Raw genomic sequence first — 20,104 nt, forward strand, 5'->3', positions numbered from 1 at the left:
TTGGGACATCTCTTATCTGAGGATGACAGAATCTCAGTGTACTAAGACAAGTTTCGTTCTTTTTATTCTCCGTATTAATTAGGATAGCCGTTATCTAACAAGGAACTCTGTACAAGTTCCATATACCTCATAAAGACACCGAGGAGGCATACAATTTACTGTTCAAGGAATTCCGGGTTCGAACTCTAAACCTGCCAATGTGCATGATATCTAAAATAAAAACAATATATCTATAGACGATTTCAGGCTTTCTCTGCAGTTCGATATTACTGATAACCCTGTCTTTGGCTGATGAAGTTTTGGCGACGTTTCGGAGATCCTTGCTGACGCCATATTCAAAGCGATATAACTACCCCTTGTTCCTCTCCTTTGGGGTTTGGGGGATGACTACTATAAGTATCGGCCAGTGCCGCGTGGTAGTTGCTTGGAGATGAAAAGAGCAAAGATCTCCGAAACGTCAATAGGACAGCCAGCATCCATTCTACATCACCACCTCAAAACAGGACCAACAGTAGAATAATTATATATGTCAATACATAGGTAACCGTTCACCTGAAGACTGGAGTACAGCCAACTCCCGAAACGTCGGGTATAGACAATGGACAGTATACAATATGTTTGCCTTGGGTTGTCACAGAATCGTCTAGGGAGTAGCAAATATAAAGAGAGTCACCAAGGAACGACTTGCCAAGCGCCGGCCCACCGTAAGAAGCATGCAAAAGCGCCCGTACTTTGGTCTTGAAGTGCCCGGCATGGGGCGCAGCCTTCTCGTAGCGCTCCTGAAAGTGATGCTCGTTGCCCCGTCGGTACCCAAACTCGTAGTGGTCGTGCTCAGGATTGTGCTGGTACCTACATGCGACAGACAGCAATAAACAAGTGCGAGAAGACAGGGTGAAAGAACCCCAGTGGTAGGATGCGCCTCTCCTGCTGTACAGCAATCCTTATCCAAGCGAACGAGCCATGATACTGCGCGGCAGGAAGGCTACTTCCATATTATTTAGGTTATGTTAAAGGTCGGTTTAAAATTGTGTTCTTTTTAATAGTATGTTCCGCCTCTTCTGCTATAATGCAAACGAGATCCTTACAACCGAGTCATAGTGTTGTTAGAGCTAAAGCTATAGAAATGGTGCAACGAACTTACTGAGGTTATATTAAAGTTCATTTTTTAAAGAATTGTTTCTCAATATATTTACCGTAGGTTCTTACATTGGTGACGTTGCCATTATATTTATCGTGCCTACAGTTCACATACCAGAATATTTATATTTAAGATTTGAATTTATAATTTGAAGTACATTGATAACTATGTTTTTCCCGCTTTAACATTAAAGAGACTCTTCACTTTACATTCATAGTGTGTTTATGTGTTTAGTTCTGAAAATAAACATCGATTATTTCGTCAAACAGCATTAATCGGTTGTTCTTGGAGTGGAAACGCAATGTGTTTTCTGTAAGGTACGAGCTGAATTTTTATATATAATGAATGTGATGTTTCAGAGTTTTAAATGGCTTTCAGTCTTCTATTTTCAGGTTTGATTTTTCATTGAGTCTAATGTTGATCTTTGTTTAAATATACATTAAACTCATGAATCAATCAATCTTCCGATAGAGTGGCAACAATCAATCAAAATTGGGTACTCCAATCATCATATTAATCTAGCACTGATCATTACTAAGCTATCACGATCAACCGTTGCCTAATATGAGACTTTCGTAATTTTCCTATATAAACACGTCTGTCGGGATATCCGTTGCTAGAATCGAACTGTGGGCCTTCTGAATACGATGGAGATGTACAATAACTTCATAATAATATTAGGTAAGATATTGCAGTGTCCGTAAAGCGAAAGCCGCTGATAGGAGTGAGTGACGGGAGTGTTATGTAGGAGTGAATCTGTTGAGTTAATGAGAGTGACGACTAAGTGAATAGATTCCAGCGTGGTTTAGATGTAGAAGTTTGTCAGCAAACTGAGTGGAGGAGCCATCAGTGCTAAGAACTTACAGACAAGTCTGCAGAAACGAAGAAATGTAACCGGCTGTAATTTTCAGGATGCATTTTTCTAGGTTATGACAACTTGTAGTCTTGTAGGTGCATAGCAACATTTCGGAGTAACACGGCGCCTCCAGCTTCAGGGCGTATGTGGGGCAAATAAGCGGTGAAGTTCTACAGGCAGCAGTTCTTTCTTACAACCTGCCAAACCCCCAGAGATTTCCTACCCTAAGCGCTCCGACCCTGAAGGCAGAGAGGAATACTAATGTTCCAAAATACTGGTATACACCTACAAGACTACACCGTGTCACAACCCGAAATTCCAGTCTGAACTGCATTTAATTCTGAATCGAATGTTATGGATGTTGATTTCGACAGACATATTCGGGCAGAGAAACGAAGCTAAGATCAGTAAATAGAACAGCTATGTGAAGTTTGAAACTGTGACGACGAAAATTTGTCTTCTGAGATGTAACGACGTGTAGTCTGGTATAATATTACCGACGTTTCGGAGGAACATGCTGCCTCCATCTTCAGGGTCGAAGAGTAATAGAAGACTCATTCTCTCCTGCCAAAATTTCGTTAGCTGTACCACTCTAGCCTTGTATTCTAGATGTACTCCGACAGCTACACCAACTATCTATACTGAGGTTTTTCGTGATTTCCCTCAGTTCTTCCAGAGAAATGCCAGGATAGTAGCTCAAATTAGGGTATGACCGCTTCCTTTCAAATCCTTTCCAATTCACCATTCATCAGTCATCCTACCATTCGACGCTAAACTATATAGTCTAGATACTGACAGCGTCATAAAGTGAACCACAAACCTCGACCCTGAAGATGGAGGTAACATGTTCCTCCGAAACGTCGGTATTCACCTGCAAGACTACACGGTGTCACAACTCAGAACACAATTTGAAGTAAGCTTCCTGTTGGCTTAGAATCTGAATGTATGAATACAGATATCAGTGGAGATACGAAGTGGTAGGCAAAGACAAGAACAGCAAGAGGACAGCTCTGTGAAAGCCGCAAGAGGCAGACACACACACTCCTGGGACATTCCTATAAGACAAGTGGGTTACCGCATTAAAATGATCGTGAATTTGCCTAAGAAGTCTGTCAGAAAACCGTTAGATCCATAACAAAGAGCTAAGTGGCACGTTTGCAGAAGAATGAGATGCCAGCATTGTGAGGCAAACGGAAAGGAGATTTCAACCAATGTCTAGTGTTTCACATAGAAACCAGGATGCTTTGGCTCTGAAAAGAATCTCTCGAGAAGTTGTACCAATCTGTGTAATTGTTATCCATCAAAGTGGAACAACAAGCACTCGCCAATCAATGCAAAGGAATTACAGACCGTGACGAAAAATGGCGAGGCTTTGTTAAAACTATCCGCTGAACTGTAATACCTCACAGCTTGAATAGCTCAGTCAGTACGACAATTTTTCTGTTCTGTACAGCTCTCAAATCGGCTCTGTGTCCCATCCGACCTCCTATCCAATGATTCTAACCATACACCTCATTGTTTCCGAGGTTGAGAGTTAGCGGAGCTATATTTCCACTCCTCCATACTTCTCCATGACATGATGCTTGATTAAGCTCAGGCACAACTTTATCTTTACTGAAGTGTCTCGTTCTGTCATCATTTCACGTTTCACAAATTTTAACGGTGAATTAAGGCGTTTAATGGGCATTGAACTAAAGCTTCACGCATTCCAGAGTTTGACATTAGATTCAGATGACTGGCCATCTTCGCTTCAGTTTATTTCAATCCCGTGGGCATAGCCCTCACTGTCTCGTGGAGCAAAGTCTGGGCCCTAGAACTGCTCTGAAAATCGAATCTTCGTCTACCAGTCAATAGGCAGCGCCAAACCTGCCTTGCATGGATGTATTAGACCAAAATCTGGACATATACACGAAAATTATCCATTCGTATTCATTTAAACCCTGAAGATGGAGGCAATGTGTACCTCCAAAATGTCGATAACACTGCCCACATACACATTTTGCAAAGATCCAAGAAAAGAATCAGCCTTAACAATGGAGCACCCTTAAAATCTAAAATCTGTAATACACCGTCATATGTCACGTCGCGTTGCATTACGTTACGTTACGTTATATTTTGTAACGTGGTTTTAGCTGGAGTACGAATAATTGAATTTATAACGATATTAAATGAACGTATACGGCTATTATACCGGGCGTTCTCTTTTTCGTGATACTGGATTCCATCAAGTTGATGACGACCCCCTTCCTTTCAAAACCCTCTATCTTGCAATTGAAAACTACTCCAGAAATTCTGAGTAACTATGTAACTCTGTGAATCCCATACGTTTAATATTACAACACAATTTAATCCAGTTCACGTACCGAAATCCTGATACCTTAGGATTCGTTGCGTATTGTTTACAAATAAAACGTATCATAACTTCCCAATTCTGTCACATGAGATGCAACCATGTAGACCTACGTACGTTAAGTGCCTCCTGTCTAACGGGTGACAGAGGATCTTTCACGTTGATTAATATTGCTAGGGCATGAAGCTGACCACTCACCTCCACCTAGTGCAGAGGTTAAGAAATGCATACAGCTCTACGTTCATTTCCCATACGTCTTCATGGCGTAGTTCATAATTAAGCTGAGGGACATCTTCCACACTTTATAAGTCTCCTATATGAAAATGTCTCCGAATTTCAGTAACAACTAGGAACCCCGGAAATCCTGATATTCTTATTACGTACGAGCATGTATCCACAGACTTTTTGATAGGTCTTTTATATGACTCCTAACCTATATTACATGAAAACGTATCCGTAGTCATAGTAATTACATTTAGGAGGCTGGGACCTATTTACACCACCATCTTGATATTGAGTCTGATGAAGAGCCGAATATCATGTCCTACAGTAAATGCCAAGTCTCTCTTGGAAGAGAAGCGCCGGAAATCAATCAATGTGACTTTAGGAGAAATTATGATGAAAACACATGAAATGCGTAGACCTGTTAAAATAGCAGTTATAGGAAGAAAAGCATCACTTCCAATTAGGACAGCCACCCCACAGGAAGACCGATTTGTGGCCAGAATCAGCAGTCTGTTAAGAAAGCCAATTTTGAAAAAAAGAAAAAGGCAAATACCAGTTAAAATAGCCATTGTGGCTAGAGTCAAAAGCCGATTAAAAAGCCATTGTGGAAAGAGTTAGATAAAAATATAGTGATTAAAGTAGTTGTTGAATCAGCAGCTGATCAGGAAAGCCATTGTGGAAAGAATTAGATGAAAATACAGTGGTTAAAGTAGTTGCTGAGAGTCAGCAACTGATTAGGAAAGCAATTTTGGAAAGAATTAAATGAAAGTAGTTGCTAGAGTCAGCAACTGATTAGGAAAGCCATTGTGAAAAGAATTAGATGAAAGTAGTTGCTAGAGTCAGCAACTGATTAGAAAAGACAATGTTGAGAAAGACACCGGTTAAAGAAGCCGTCGAGTCGAGAGTCAGCAGTCAATTAGAAGAGCCACTGGTCACAGTGAGAAGAGAGACATCTGCCCGTTAAAATAACCACTGTGGAGAGATAAAGAGATAGATAACTGTTAAAGAGTCACCTGTGGCTTGAATCAGAAATTGGTTAGAACAGCCACTGGTCACCGAGAGAAGAAAGACGTCTGCAGCTGTGGAGAGAGAAAGAGAGAGATAACTGTTAAAGAGTCACCTGTGGCTTGAATCAGAAATTGGTTAGAACAGCCACTGGTCACCGAGAGAAGAAAGACATCTGCAGCTGTGGAGAGACAAAGAGAGCCGATAACGGGCTACAGTAGGTGCCTGTAGCGCCTGTAGCTACCTGTCCCTGATGACGATGCTTCTCTAGGTCCTTCTTCTCGTAGCGCTGCTCCCATTCGTGAGGATTCTCGCACACATGTCCGAACTCGATCTGATGAGGGCCGGACTTCAGCATGAAGAAGTCCCTGGCGTCAATCACATGACAAGCAATACGAGAATATTTTCGGAACTTCTAATTGCTTAAAATCACTTAAGAGTTCTGGCATTATTTGTACATCATATTTGAAGTGTTAGTTCATAGCGGTAACCATACTTACCACCAGGTTTAACGTTTAAAGAAGCGCTGCATTTTACCTACGGAGTGTTATTGATGGGGTTCGTATGATTCTCACAATGAATATTATGACTGTATTCTCAAACAGAATTAATTGGTTGATCTTGTACTGGAGACAGTGTTATCTGTGAGGTAAGACTTCGATTTTGAAACTATAATAATGTACATGAGGTTCAAGCTTCAAACGGTTAGCATGTATTAAGCTTACACATAGAAATGTCATGTATAAAAATGCTGTGTTGTATCCCACAGTGTCCTGAAGACACCTAGTTGTGTTGTAAATGTATTTTCCATCGTTTTTGTGATGCTGCTAAATTTTCTGTATTCAAATAAAAACAGATGAGATGATATAGAAGTCAATTGGAAGAGAATATGGGGCACCGAGGATTAGGCAGGAAGATAATATTAAAGTTGACCTTAGAAAGAAGCTGTCTGGGCTGAAGTGACCCGAGGCAAACTAATGAGGTACTTAATAACGGTGATGTATCTTCAAGTTACATAATAAAAGAGAAATTCAGATTCATTTAAAAATTATAAGTGTTTAGAGGAAGATTTAGTACCATAGCGATAGTTAATTGGTTATGTATTTTAAAATCGTTTATCTGTTATGTGGGCCCTGTGACAATGTTACAGTTTGTGTCAGTAATTCTTGTGTTTTTGGAAAGGAAACGGGGTTATAAGAAAGACAAAAGAGAAACCAAAAGAATAAACAGCCCTCATATGAGATGCCATAGAATCTAAGGCATCTCATTTGCTTTATTTTGTAAAGTTGCTACTGATAATGATCTAAGGCTCATTATCATGAGCAACTTTACAAAATAAAACACCAAACGAGAAAACAAAAGGATCTACTTCTAAGTGCGAATATGCCCTAAGATGTAAAGAAATATTAGTTAAGTTGGTTAGAATACGTAAATAGAATGCAGGGCATTAATTATTCAAAATTATTACACTCATATTCTCCTAGAGGACAGAGAGACATGAGAAGACCTATAAGTAGATGAAAAGACAAATTTTAAAACATCTGCAGCACACAATACTTAAGTTGGAAGAAGACATTAATAAGCCTTATACACTTGTACACAAACTATACTGAAATTAAATGTAACGTAATTAATGTTTAGATTTCTTTACAGAATTATGAACAGCGGCAAGTTTCATTAGACGTGCGTTCACCGAATCAAAGACAAATGCAAATTAGAAAAATATGAGAAATATTCCTCTTTAATATTTCATTGCTTGGCTAAAATAAGTTATATAAAAAAGAGAATACAAGAATATGAAGGATTAATTAATCAGGGCTTTTATTTGAACATGAGCCTTTCAAATTGGAAGAAAATATCACTGATGTGAGTTTAAAACTTGCGGTAGCGAAATCTAGTTTGAATCAGTTTTTGCAATATAAATTAGTATTACTATTTTCATCTGCGGAATTTAATGTAAAATGTAACATAAACATGTCAGTGAATGATAACAGTGGGGATAGGAGTCTAAATTGAATATAATTTTAAACAAAATTCCCTTAATATCCTGTGTTGTAATTGCTGATTTTGATGTAGTCATTTACATGTTCACTTTACGTTGATAGGGAGAATATTTTGTTAAAATTGACGTCATCTCCATGTCGAAGTAACTGATTACTACCGAAACTAACAAATTCACATTGCTACATTTAGAAAACAATACATTTCATTCTAAACGCAATTTCTATTTAAAATATAATCGATGATATTTTCAATTATATATTCCAAGAACAGTAGTTTTAGTAAATTTTAAATGTATAAAATCTATTAAAAAATTTATTCCAACATATATGGTCATAGATTATAGGTATGCTGAAGTTCAAATTTATGATTTCAAAAATCAACGAATTGACAAAAATTAATTATTTTTAATTTGCAAAAAAAATTGTTTCAAATCTTATTTGCTTAACTGCATTATGTTATAGAAAGCTTAGAAATTACACATCCAGTATGATGTCTGCTACAAAGACAATCAGTCCTAAATCACGAAGACGAAATGAAATATGGTGACCCTCAGAACTCTGTGATTAATTTGTGGACATTAGTTTATATTTTGAGATGTAAATAGAATGTTCTATGTAGAAGAATTAAACTCTTACGTGTTCAATTTATAAAATTTATAATTATTTTATATCGTAATCTCCTAGTCAGTGCTGATGTCCTCAGCTGTTATCTTATGTTACATAAAAGTGAAATTTGCAGACACAGTCCTATACTTGTAAGAATTTGTTTATGATATTTAATTTATAGCAACGAATTTCTGTTAGAACTGGAAATTTCGATTCATTTGTTGGCAATTTGAATCACATTTTCACTCATATATTTGTCATGATAAGCTTTATAATTTTGACCTAGAATTGGTAATTTTTTTAAGAACATAACAAAGAGCTCTGTACCGCTTCTTCATAGTAGGCCCATTACTTACTGGAAGTATTTGCCGTGACCTCCGATGCCCGCCGCTCCGAAACCCGTTTCCGCGGTATTGTGATCAGAATCCGAATTCACAACGGCGCCTGAAAACAACAAACAACCCTCAGATGGACACCCCAGAGAATATCACACTTTATATTCTACATATTGTAGTGTGCAACGGCTCGGTAAACATGTTCCTGCAGCAGCAGTCACGAACACAAGAATAGAAGAACTGTTTCATCTGTGTGGTCCGTGCCGAGATGTTATAAACAGGCGACATGGTTAGAGCTTAGTCAGTTCTGTACGGGAGTCTGTGAAGAGAGGACTTGAGCCGGAGACAGAGGAATAGCAGTTGGAGCTATTACCAGGAAACGTCCTGTAACAGACTGATAATACTATGTGCTCTAGTGAACTGTAAAGTGCGAAAGTAGTGGTAGTGTTATAGTTATTTGTAGATATGACCTGTAAGTGATCAATAAATCGAGTCACTAATCCAAACCCATGGGGAATTTAGCAAGAAGTTTGATCATCGTAAGCTTTCATACTATTAACTTCCCTCATATTCTTTTCCAGTCCTACATTTTATAAAATGATGCGTTATGGCGGGACATTTAACAACAACTCCCATGAATAACACGAATAAATAATCAATTTTAGAACCATTTCCTCTATATAGTTTACAACACTTCACAAATCCAAATCCGAAAATCACGCAATTTAACTTTCGACAGTTTTTTGTCATAGTAACCCAAAATTTTATAATTTCAGAGCGTTTATCTCAGCGTTACATCACTTTCTGTGTGTGTGTGTGTGTGTGTGCGTGTGCAAGGGCGGTTCCATTAACAGTTTTAATGTGCGATATTAATATAAGCACCGCAAGATGGCGGAACATTAAATAATCGAACGTTTTGCTCTCAAAGAAACGAAAAGTAGGTCACAGTTGTGAGGCTTCTAGAAAATGACATGTGCGAATTCTTGATCACGTGGAAGCCGTAAATGTGACGTCGTATGGATTGGCTAAATTAAGAAGTCAATAGCGCTATTAGATACGCAGTGTTCAGCGTTTGTAACACTAAACTTTTTTTAGCGAAATACTAAATATTATGTAATTAGGAGCTTCGTAATATTTACGTTTAAAATAATAATATTAGGGTAATAAAATTAAGAAAGATTATACCGAGGACACTGACTCAAGCCGATCACAGTGGCTGCGCGACCTAAGACATGAACCGTCTTCGCCCTTTCGAGCAGTGGTATCGTGGGTTCGAATCCTACTCAAGGCATGGATATCAGTAAGCATTTATACTGTATTTGTGTTCTTCTGTATGTAGGTAGCGGCCTTGCGAGGGGCTGATCCCCTGTGCAACTAGTCCTACCGGCTGTGTATAGATTAAGAAACTGAAAAAGCAGCAAAGGTCCACAAGCGCTGTAGAGCCATAGATGGACAGACATACAGATAGACACTGACTCAAGGGATAACGCTCCTCCTTCGAAGGCATCCGGCTCGAGCTTAAGCCGGGACTCCAGCTATTGTCACTGAGATTTACGTGGTTTTCGTCAGTTCGTCCAGGCAAATTCCTGGATCCTATCTTAAAATATACCATGACCTCATCTTTCAATTCATTATTCACCGTCATCCAATCGTTTGCCGCTATACAGTCTGAGGTAACAGCATCGTTAAACAAATTACAAAGATAGAAACAGACAAGCTAACAGGATTTAAATATTCGGGTCATGTAGAACGCGTGGAACAAACGAGAAATATATGCAACATTTTGTTCAGAATAACGGCACGGAAGAAATCACAAGAACTAGGTTCTATTGGACAAGCTCAGGATAGCGTCCAATCATTGGATTATCATGAACACGATGCTGAAGTTTCAGATTTCACGAAAGCCAGGAGTTTCTTATTTCTGTATTGTTGAAAGGCCATAACTAATTTTGACTGCCGATAGACTCTGAAAGGGGCTCTTTGTTAATGCTTGTCAGGCGCAGAAGAAACCTAGAACATAAATGCCATTATTTGAAAGCTCATGCATAACATGGAAAGGGTTAAACAATTAATCATTAATTACGAAATATTGTGCCCCCTGTCGCTTTCATTCCAGATAAACTGCAACTGTTACGTGAGAGTTTACAGGTGCCAGCAGACGGACTGATACAGATTTGTCTGGTTGGTTACCCCAATCCGTTACACTTGATGTGGAACGAAACCGGTCACAAGACCGGAACAGGATCGCTGTTCGAGGTGAGGCTGGTTTTCCAGCAATGAACCTTTGAAGACCAGAAGAGGCCATAATTAAATTGTTGGAAGATGTAGAGAATGATAAACGAGAGCTGAAAGTGAATAAATGGAGAAATGTCAACTGTTACAGAAAAAATAGGTTTCTGCAGTAAAGAATACGAGAGTTCCTAGAGGACCGGAGGGACGAGTAAGTAAGTAATGAACTTTCGAGGTCAGACGGGACAAGACAAGTGGGAAGGCCCTGATGGAGAATAGTAGAAGATGTAGAGAATGATTGACGAGAGAGTAAAATGAAGAGGCGTGCGTAAAAGACAAATTACAAAGAAGAATGTGCATTGTTATAAACGCCTAAGCCTCTTACCAGTCCAAGTAAGTAATAAACATTCCCAGAACAGAAGAAATGAGACAAGCTGGAAAGGCTCAATTTTAGATGGCTCCAGAATGTAAAGGATGATTTGCTAGAGCTGAAACTGAGTAGATGGAAGCAAAAGGCAAATACTAGAGAAGAGAGAACATGTATTGTAAACAAGGCCGAGGTTCTTAGTGTGCTGTAGAGTCAAGTAAATATTTTTATTGCTAGTGGGGTGGGACTAAGTCCCTTGTACTGCGGCCACTTCTGGCCTACTGTACCAACCCCAGATGATAGGTGAGGGTGATTGTGGAGCAATTGGTGGAATGAAGATTGGCAGGGGAAACCGAAGTACTCGGAGAAAACCTGCCCCAGCGCCACTTTGTCCACCACAAATTCCACTTGACCAGACCCGGGATCGAACACGGGGCGTCGCGTTGGGAAGCCGGCGACTAACCACTTAAGCTATGGCGCGGCCCAAGTAAGTAAGTAAGTAAGTAAATGGGCCTTCGGAAAGTTGTGTCACGCTGCGGTGTGTCTTGAATTCGACCCCACTTTCCCATGGCGCACCCTGTTCTCAGAAACAAGGCTCTGGCCACTGATTTATAACGGTATAATCCCGCGTGGAGGAAACGCCGCTATTTAATTCGACGTAATAGACGGTGGCGAATGTTGGTCTGGAAGTCAGGTCATGCGGAAATGCCACCTGCTGGAATTAACGGATCTCTCTCTGTTGGACTGCGACGAAAGCGCGACCACGCGGCTTTCAGACGCGCATTATCAGTGTGGACACGGTCCTAATTATTTAGATTTCTTAATCACTGGATCTGTTTCCGTCGTCAACTGTAAGGAAAGAAAGATTTTGCCCGTTGGGACATCTCCATCACTGGTCCTTCATTAGGCCTTGATGACGGAAACATATTCAGTCTTCGAAACATTGTATTATGAATAATTCAAGAGGATTGACGATGTCCGAAATAATAGACATGTTTATTATAATACACCATTGTCAGAAGCATTTAGACATAGCAGTTCTGAGACATTAGTCGAGCGGTGAATCTACCCGCTTCCATGACGTGGCGCTTGCTGAACTAAGAACAACCGTGACTTGTTAGCTACACAGGGCTTATAGCTGATTCCATGAGAAACATCAGTTTATTGAATGGAGAAGAGGAACCCATTTTTATTGGTATTGCTTGCGATTAGTGGTCTGGTGACACGCTAGCAGCCAGACTGCAGCATTCGCCATTTGTGAATCTGTTACGGTCTCCTAGCAACGAGAATAGAGACGGAGGAACTGAGAATATTGGAACTACGGAAGTTAGTTTTACGTTATGTACAGAGGATAATGTGATTTTATGTAAAACTTATTTGGAAATTCATGTCGAAAATAGAAGAAAAAGTTCTTAACAGAGCAGTTGATTTATCGAATTTACTATTGTAATTACAGTACAGCCAAGGAGCAATTATAGGAATTAGATGTAAAAGACAGAAAAGTAAAGTTGTTTATTTGCCTAATTAATTAAGCACAATGCCGTGAAGACGTAGGGTGACTGTGGACTAATCTCAGCACAAAATAGAGGCCTCGGTACTCACTGGGTAGGACGAGACTAGATGGGCCATAGAACGAGTGTAGACACTGTGGAAGAGAGATAATCCTCTCGCCAGAGTCGGGAATCGAACCCCTAATACTTCGGCCATAGAACATGTAGCTTATCTCTTTATCTGCTGCTTTATTCCATCTCGTACAAGAGTTAGAGGTTCTTAACGATTTTTATTCTCCTTATTTCTGTGTGCATTGCGGTATTGTAGAGAGAAGTTACGTGCTCTGCCTTGTGAACAGGATTGTGAGTCTGAACTAGTCAAATTTCTGAAGAGAATTAAACTCTGATGTTGGCATGTCTACTATATTTTAAAATATATATCTGTTTTAAGGCAAAGGAATTGCCAATGTCTTCACAGCGGTGGTTATGAAGAAGTCTATATTCGTGGATATGATGCCATATAGGCCATTGAAAGTCAACGACGTTTTGGAGAAACATGTCACCTCCACATTCCTTCATGCTAGTTTCTTGCTGTTTATTCAGTTGCTTCATGCTGATTTCATGATTGGTTTATTCTTCGACCATGAAAATGTAGGCTGCATGTTCATCCGAAACGTCGGTAGACTTTTAACGGACTACATGGCGTTATATCACAGAAAACAGAAGTCTTCATCGACCATAATGTTTGAACAATCCGACATGGGATCCATCCATGCTGATGGGCCATGTTAGCTGAGTGCCTGGTACTCACCTTTGGTATGGATTTGCTTGGGAACTCTCTTCCCGCTTCCAGCTTCCCCCACCTTGGCCAAAACTGCCGGAAGTGCCACAAGCAGCAGCACTGCCACCTGTCAGCGTAATCAACATCATTAGCTCCAAACCAGAACAGTGCCTTGAGTTTTCACGGTGAGTATCAAGAACATTACCTTCTCGGTTGTGATACCGTATAGTCTGGTGGAACTTTTAACAATGTTACGGAGGAATGCACTGCCCCCATCTTCAGGATAGAAGAGTAAGCCAAGTAAGCAACCAGAAATCAGAAAATCTACTTGTTTGGTTTAGTCTTAAACCCTGAAGATGGAGGTAATACGTTTCTCCGTAATGTTCGTGAATTTCTACCAGACTAGGCGGCGTCATACCCCAGAAGCTATTGCTCTTTACATAATTACACATCGCTAAAGAATGTGCTCATAAACCAGCGGAGATTTCTTGAAATAAACTGCGTTGAAAGAATAGCATTATTTATTATGATATTTTTATGAATATATATTCCCGCTAAGCAGCGTTCTGCTATATGTTGCCGTTACCGAGCACATTGCTTCAATCTATAATGCTTCTGATTTATATTCTGTAAGTCCCCGGTTCGAACCTCGGTCAGGACACCTACTATCCTAAATTATGTTTTTCGTGGTTTTCCGCTGGCCCTCTAGGTAAATTCCGGTTATTATCTGAAATTAGGACATTGCGGCATCCTGCAGCGTCCTTTTGCAATTCATTATGTCCTATCATGTAATCATTGGATGCTATATAGTCTGTGACATTTATGGCGTCGGTTAATAAATGCATATAAATTTACTGCAGTCGCAACTCTTGGTGACTGCATTGTACATTAAGGAGCTTCAAATCAATGAGACAGCAGTGAAAACACATCACTTTTTGTTGCACTACGAAATGGTCTGAATGTCACGTGACTTATTTAATGTTTTAGGCCTAATTCAGAATTCTCTCCACGTCCTCACATTTACCTCGTCATAAAGTATCCACAGTAGCATTATTAAGCATTCTGCTTTATGCATCATACTGTTTGTTCAGAAACACAACACATGTGTGCTCTAAATATTTTGGTATTTTTATTTATTCTTTTTATTGCTAGTGGGGTGGGACTAAGTCCCTTGTACTGCGGCCACTTCTGGCCTATTGTACCAGCCCCAGATGATAGGTGAGGGTGATTGTGGAGCAATTGGTGGAATGAAGATTGGCAGGGGAAACCGAAGTACTTGGAAAAAACCTGCCCTAGCGCCACTTTGTCCACCACAAATCCCACTTGACCAGCCCCGGGATCGAACCCGGGTCGCCGCGATGGGAAGCCAGCGACTAACTGCTTGAGCTATGGCGTGGCCGATTTTGGTATTAATCATTATCAGTGAAATTATTAATTCAAATTATGTGTTATAATTGATCAATGAATGTCATGTTAACTTATTACAGTTATTATGTACATACAAAAGAATATTTTGTACTAATTAAATTCAACACGGAAGAGCCCCCTCAGTAAGGAAATGCTGTTAGTCTTGCAACCGTTTGAATCATTTGAAGAAGTGGACGTGAGAATTATTCGTAATTTCGATGTATTTGAGACCAGGATTGAATTTGGTAACCTTACCTGAGATATCAACTGTTCCTTCTTCATGTTGCTGTGTGAACTGTTGATGCTCTTGGTTGATCTACCTCAGTTTATATACCCCATTGAGTTTCCCCCCTCGTGAGAGCTCCGCGGTTCGACAAGCACACGTCAGCTCAAGGCACGACCATAACAAAAAGAGCAGTGACTCGCACCAGGACCACAGACCTACATAACAGCCACGTACCATCCTCTGACGAGTTCTCACCAAAAATGGTAAAACACATAATTTCTATAGCTTTTTTGGGTGCATAAGAAAGGAGCTTTTCCTCCACCGCCCCGAGTATCTGTCCATATAATGAGGCAACGAATGAATGATTTTCGTGTCATTGTTTTGATGACTATCAAACATCTCGATTCTACGGTCTTTATGACACAAACACAGATTATATTACTATTCGCATTGTTGCCAAAGCCTCATGGTTACAAGTTCAATCTTCGCCCTTTCTTAATGGGGTTTAACGCCGTGTGGCCAAGTAGAAGTTCACTGACGTTTCAGACGAACGCATTGCCTCTATCTTCAGGGTCGAAGAGTAATCTAAGAATGCAGTTCTACTTACTGCATTCTTCATGCATTTTAATTGCTTGGCATGAATAAGTTTTGCTTTGCCGGATGATTTTTGCTGATTACATGCTTGGATTACTTTTCAACCCTGAAGATGGAGGAAGTATGTTCCTCCGAAATTTTGATTTTGTGTACATCCACATGTCTCATCTACGACATTACTTAACAATTTACATTCTGGATTTCTTTAAATGTAATTCCTTATGTTAGTATTTTATGTTATTATTATTATTATTATTAGAGGGGGTGAGTTTCCCCATGCACTTAGACCAGTTATCGGTCCATTATGCGTCCCCCTTTAATTTCTACTGTCTCCATACCCTACCGGTACTGGTGAGTGCTATCAGCCCCGTTCAGCCAACGAGGTCGGCCGTCGGTACCTGATATTTCCCCCATCTACCAGAGGCATTGGAAACTACTTGGGCGGGAAATTGTTGCCTAATTTTGCTCAGAGGTCTCCTAAAGACATGAGGATCTTTTACGTGCCGTAAATCTACGACACAGGACCCAGGGCTTAAAGTCCCTCCCGGAGGACTTGTTCCCTGAATTTTTCGGCCCTTAAATTTCCACGACCTCCGCCGAGTTTAAACCCACATACATTGAGCCATGAGGTGGGAACGTTACCCCTAGACTACGGAGGCCGCTCTTATGTTAGTATAGTTTGTGGTAACCTTTAATTTACGTTCTCGATTAGCAGAAGTGCCCGTTCTTCGTCCGGTGTATTGTTTCTTTCTTTCTCAGTAGTAGTTAAAATATTGGAAACATAATAACAATCAAATACTGCTTCCTTGTTAATTAGTATCAGGTCATTATGTATTTCATTTCGCAGTAAAGATGCGAAGAATTTGTATAAACAGTTCCATGTAATTGGCCGAATATTATTGTAACGTATATTCCCATTGCTAAGCAACGGCCCGGTAAACACATTCCCGAAGTTACGCTCTCAAGAATAAAAGGATATGCACTACTAGGTAACGGACCAATGAATACGCATTCTTAGCAACAGAAAACTGTGCTTTCCGTAGGCTTCATGCCGAGGAGTTATAAGGGGGCGCAACCAGGAGAACTGAAGGACTACAAAGGAGTAGATCAGTTCAGTTGGAAGTCAGAATAGTTCAGTGGAGTGTCCAGTCTGAAGATGACAATGCTTCGGAGAGTGATTGGCAATTGAATCGGCAATACGCTGCTTAACAATTAATGACTCAACAATGACGATGTGTAGCCTGACGCTGCATATGGACATTATCCAACATGGCTTCTCAAGAAATAATTATACCGCACCATCAACTTTAAGATATAATTCTGAAATTCTTCCACTGGAAAATGTTTAAAATACGTAGTAAATTTCCGTATTGGTGTGACATTTATGAACTGCTTCATTTAGTAAATAAGGTAACAACCACGGAATATCGCCCATAGGGAAATGTTCTGTCACTGTGTTTAAATACAGACGTCTGAAGATACAAAATTTTATTAATGGGATTAGAAGAATGGAAATAAATATTCGAACTTCTTCCAGCAGCAATAAAACAATATGTCTGCGTCACCATAATAATCCCGGCTACTATACACCATGGAAACAAAAAAAAAAAACCCCGTGGCCTGTAGTCCGCGAGCGAACTATACCCACCGTGCGACCGCCGCTTGTCGGCAAAGTTAGTACCAACTTTTGCCCATAGAGGGTGTCGCGTGGTCAGCGCAACGGATCCTCAACAACCGTTAATCTCAGTTTTCTGGACCGGAGCCGCTATTTCCTTGAAATATCTCCTCAATTATCCTCACGAGGCTGAGTGGACCTCGTTCCAAACCCACTACTTCTCATAAAATGTGGTAGCTTAGGGAATCAAACACGGACCTCTGGATCTGTAGCCAGGAACTCTGACCACTAGACCACAGAGGCGAATTCAATATACGACACAGTACAGCATGTAGGTAGACAGGGTAAAGCTATCCCTGTAACAGCCGTAGAGGCCCATAGGGTTGTAAGAGGTCGAGGCTACCACATTTTCTAGACAATCGGCTCACAGATGGCGGTAAAGTTGTCAGCCTTACGCGCCGGCCGCTCTTTACCCTCAGGAATATTCCTGGTACTCATTTCTGTTAGAGGCTGAGTCGACCCCAGGGCCATAGTGCGGCTGGAAGGATTAGGTCAATTGAAAAAAAAATCCACCTCATCGGGATTCGATCCCCATGACCTTCCGGCTTGTTCATAGTGCTCAACCAACTACGCTACCGCATGTCCCCAGTAACGCATGTGGGAATTCTGTGTTCAGTACACGGTGGGGTACAGGAAACCTACGGGATTGGCTTTAATTGTTGAAGAATAATAGGGCTGTAATTTTCCAAGACACGAAATAAATTCAGCGATATACCTCGTTGATAACTTTGAAACAGTTAACGACTGTAGGTTGAATTTGTTATTGGGAGGGTCAATATTTAAAACTGATGTATTCATTCAATTCTAATTTTTATAGGCGGCCTATAGCCCGTATTTCGTCACTTGACGCTCAAATTTAATTTCGTTAACCCTCTTATAAAGTGTCTTTGTTGAGAAGCTGATAGTTGCGTAGGTATCACATTAACAATAGATCTTCACTGAATGCAGTCCTGGGTCAGATGATTTCAGTTTACACCCTCCCCTGTATTTTGCCTAGTACTCATTTTAATGTAATTCTTCTGTCCCACAAACGGCTGTTCTCTTCAGATTTTTCGACCTTTATCAGTCTGTTGTAATGGAGTTAATGTGGGTCTGTAATAAATTGTTATATGACTCAGTGTATAGATCTAACAAGTTCAACACACCTCAGATTGTCTATAATTATGGTTGGATCTGCGCATGTACACTTGTAAGCTATTAAGACATATATTTCATCCAGTTCTACCAGTTAGATTCTTTTGAAAGAGGTGACGGATAATAATAATTCAATTCAATTCTTTATTATTTGTGTACCGAGTCAACAGGCGCAAGGCCAATTACAGACAGAGCACAGGGTAGATACAATTAATTACATTATAGCAACATAAAGTCAAAGACAAATTACAGGCAAGTACTGGAGGAGAACACAATAATGCAGACAAGTAAACAAACAAACAGTAATAATAATAATAATAATAATAATAATAATAATATCATTAACATAAATGAATAATGCAGACAAACAAAATAATAATAATGAATTGTAATAAAAGATAAAGCTATACCTGTAAGAGGCCACGGAGGCCCACATGGTTGTTAGACGTCGAGGCTGCCGAATTTTCTAGACAATCGGCTCACAGATGGCGGTGAGGTCAGCCTTACGTGTCGGCCGCCTTTTACGCCCAGGAATGTTCCTGGTATTCATTTCTGTTAGAGGTTCATTCGCCTCTAGGGCCATAGTGCGGCTGGAAGGGTTAGGTCAATTGAAAGATCTAATCACGTTATCGGGAATCAAAAACGCGATCTTCCTGCTTGTAGCATAGTGCATCGACCAACCGCATACGCCAGTAATTCAGTTCTTCAATTCTTTATTATTTATGTGCCGAGTCAACAGCCGCAAGGCCAATTACAGACAGAGCAGAGCAGAGTGTAGATACAAGTAATTAGATTATGGACAAGTACAACATAAAGTCAGACACCAATAATAATAATAACAACAATAACAGGTTTCCAAATCCATTTACAAAGTGGCCAAACATCGGTCACTTTGCTCGTCCGCCGAGACTGCAAATGTACGTACAAATGCAAGAAAAGATGGTGCTTCTACTGATACAGCCCCGCGAAATCTGTCAATTTTTCCCTCTACATGCACGAGTTCATTTTCAAATCAATCTGTTTTCTCCACGAGAATCCCACTAGCGTCGTGACTACAGTGAGATCCTACTCCTAGTAAAATATAGTCCGTCTGCTATAGGAACAAAGAGGCGTCATCATCAGTCAGTGACGTAGAGCATTACGTCATGGATAGAAAGTTACTGGATCGTGCTTCCCCCATTCATACGCTTGTGGGAAATATATACATATTTACACGGGACTATTTTTTCTGTGTTATTGTCTATAGAAACGACGACGTCCCCTCGTTCTCAGGGGAGATGGAATTAAGCAGTGGTAACGATATATTTTTTCTTTTCACTAGACGTTGGAATGATGTATTTGCAATTTTGTTTTTAGGATAATTTAGCTGTGTTTTCGAGCAGTATACTGCAGTTTTATATATGTGACATTTAAACACATTTAGGCTGTTCTAATGAGGAAATAAAATTTTCTTTATGCGACTTACCTCACGGGAACTGTGTTCTGAAGAACGTAAACATGGCGTGTGAGTCCAAGTACCTACAGAGTTCAAGTGTAAATAACTGTCCCAGCAGAGTTCAACTGATATGGGTGTCGGGACACGTGAGTATTGAAAGCAATGAAACTGCTGATCAACTGGCAAAATCTGGAGCTTAATTTCCGCTTATACTCGTAGAACCTGAACCCGCTTACGGCGCTTCAGCA

The 20,104-nt window shown here is 40.1% G+C and overlaps 1 protein-coding gene across 2 annotated transcripts in view; it reads left to right on the forward strand.

Annotated features, from left to right (window-relative positions):
• LOC111870873 (peroxisomal targeting signal 2 receptor) overlaps nt 1–20,104 on the forward strand; it is a 94,145-nt gene that overhangs the window by 38,285 nt on the left and 35,756 nt on the right. Inside the window, exon 1 of one of the 2 annotated variants that reach the window (XM_023863482.2) lies at nt 13,485–13,570. The exons of the other annotated variant lie outside the window; for it this stretch is intronic. The gene's annotated coding sequence lies outside the window, so the exon portion shown is untranslated. Of the gene's footprint in view, nt 1–13,484; nt 13,571–20,104 lie in introns of those variants that run through there. 2 annotated transcript variants of the gene reach the window in all.

This window comes from Cryptotermes secundus, unplaced genomic scaffold (assembly GCF_002891405.2).
Source record: "Cryptotermes secundus unplaced genomic scaffold, Csec_1.0 scaffold709, whole genome shotgun sequence".
NCBI lineage: Eukaryota > Metazoa > Arthropoda > Insecta > Blattodea > Kalotermitidae > Cryptotermes > Cryptotermes secundus.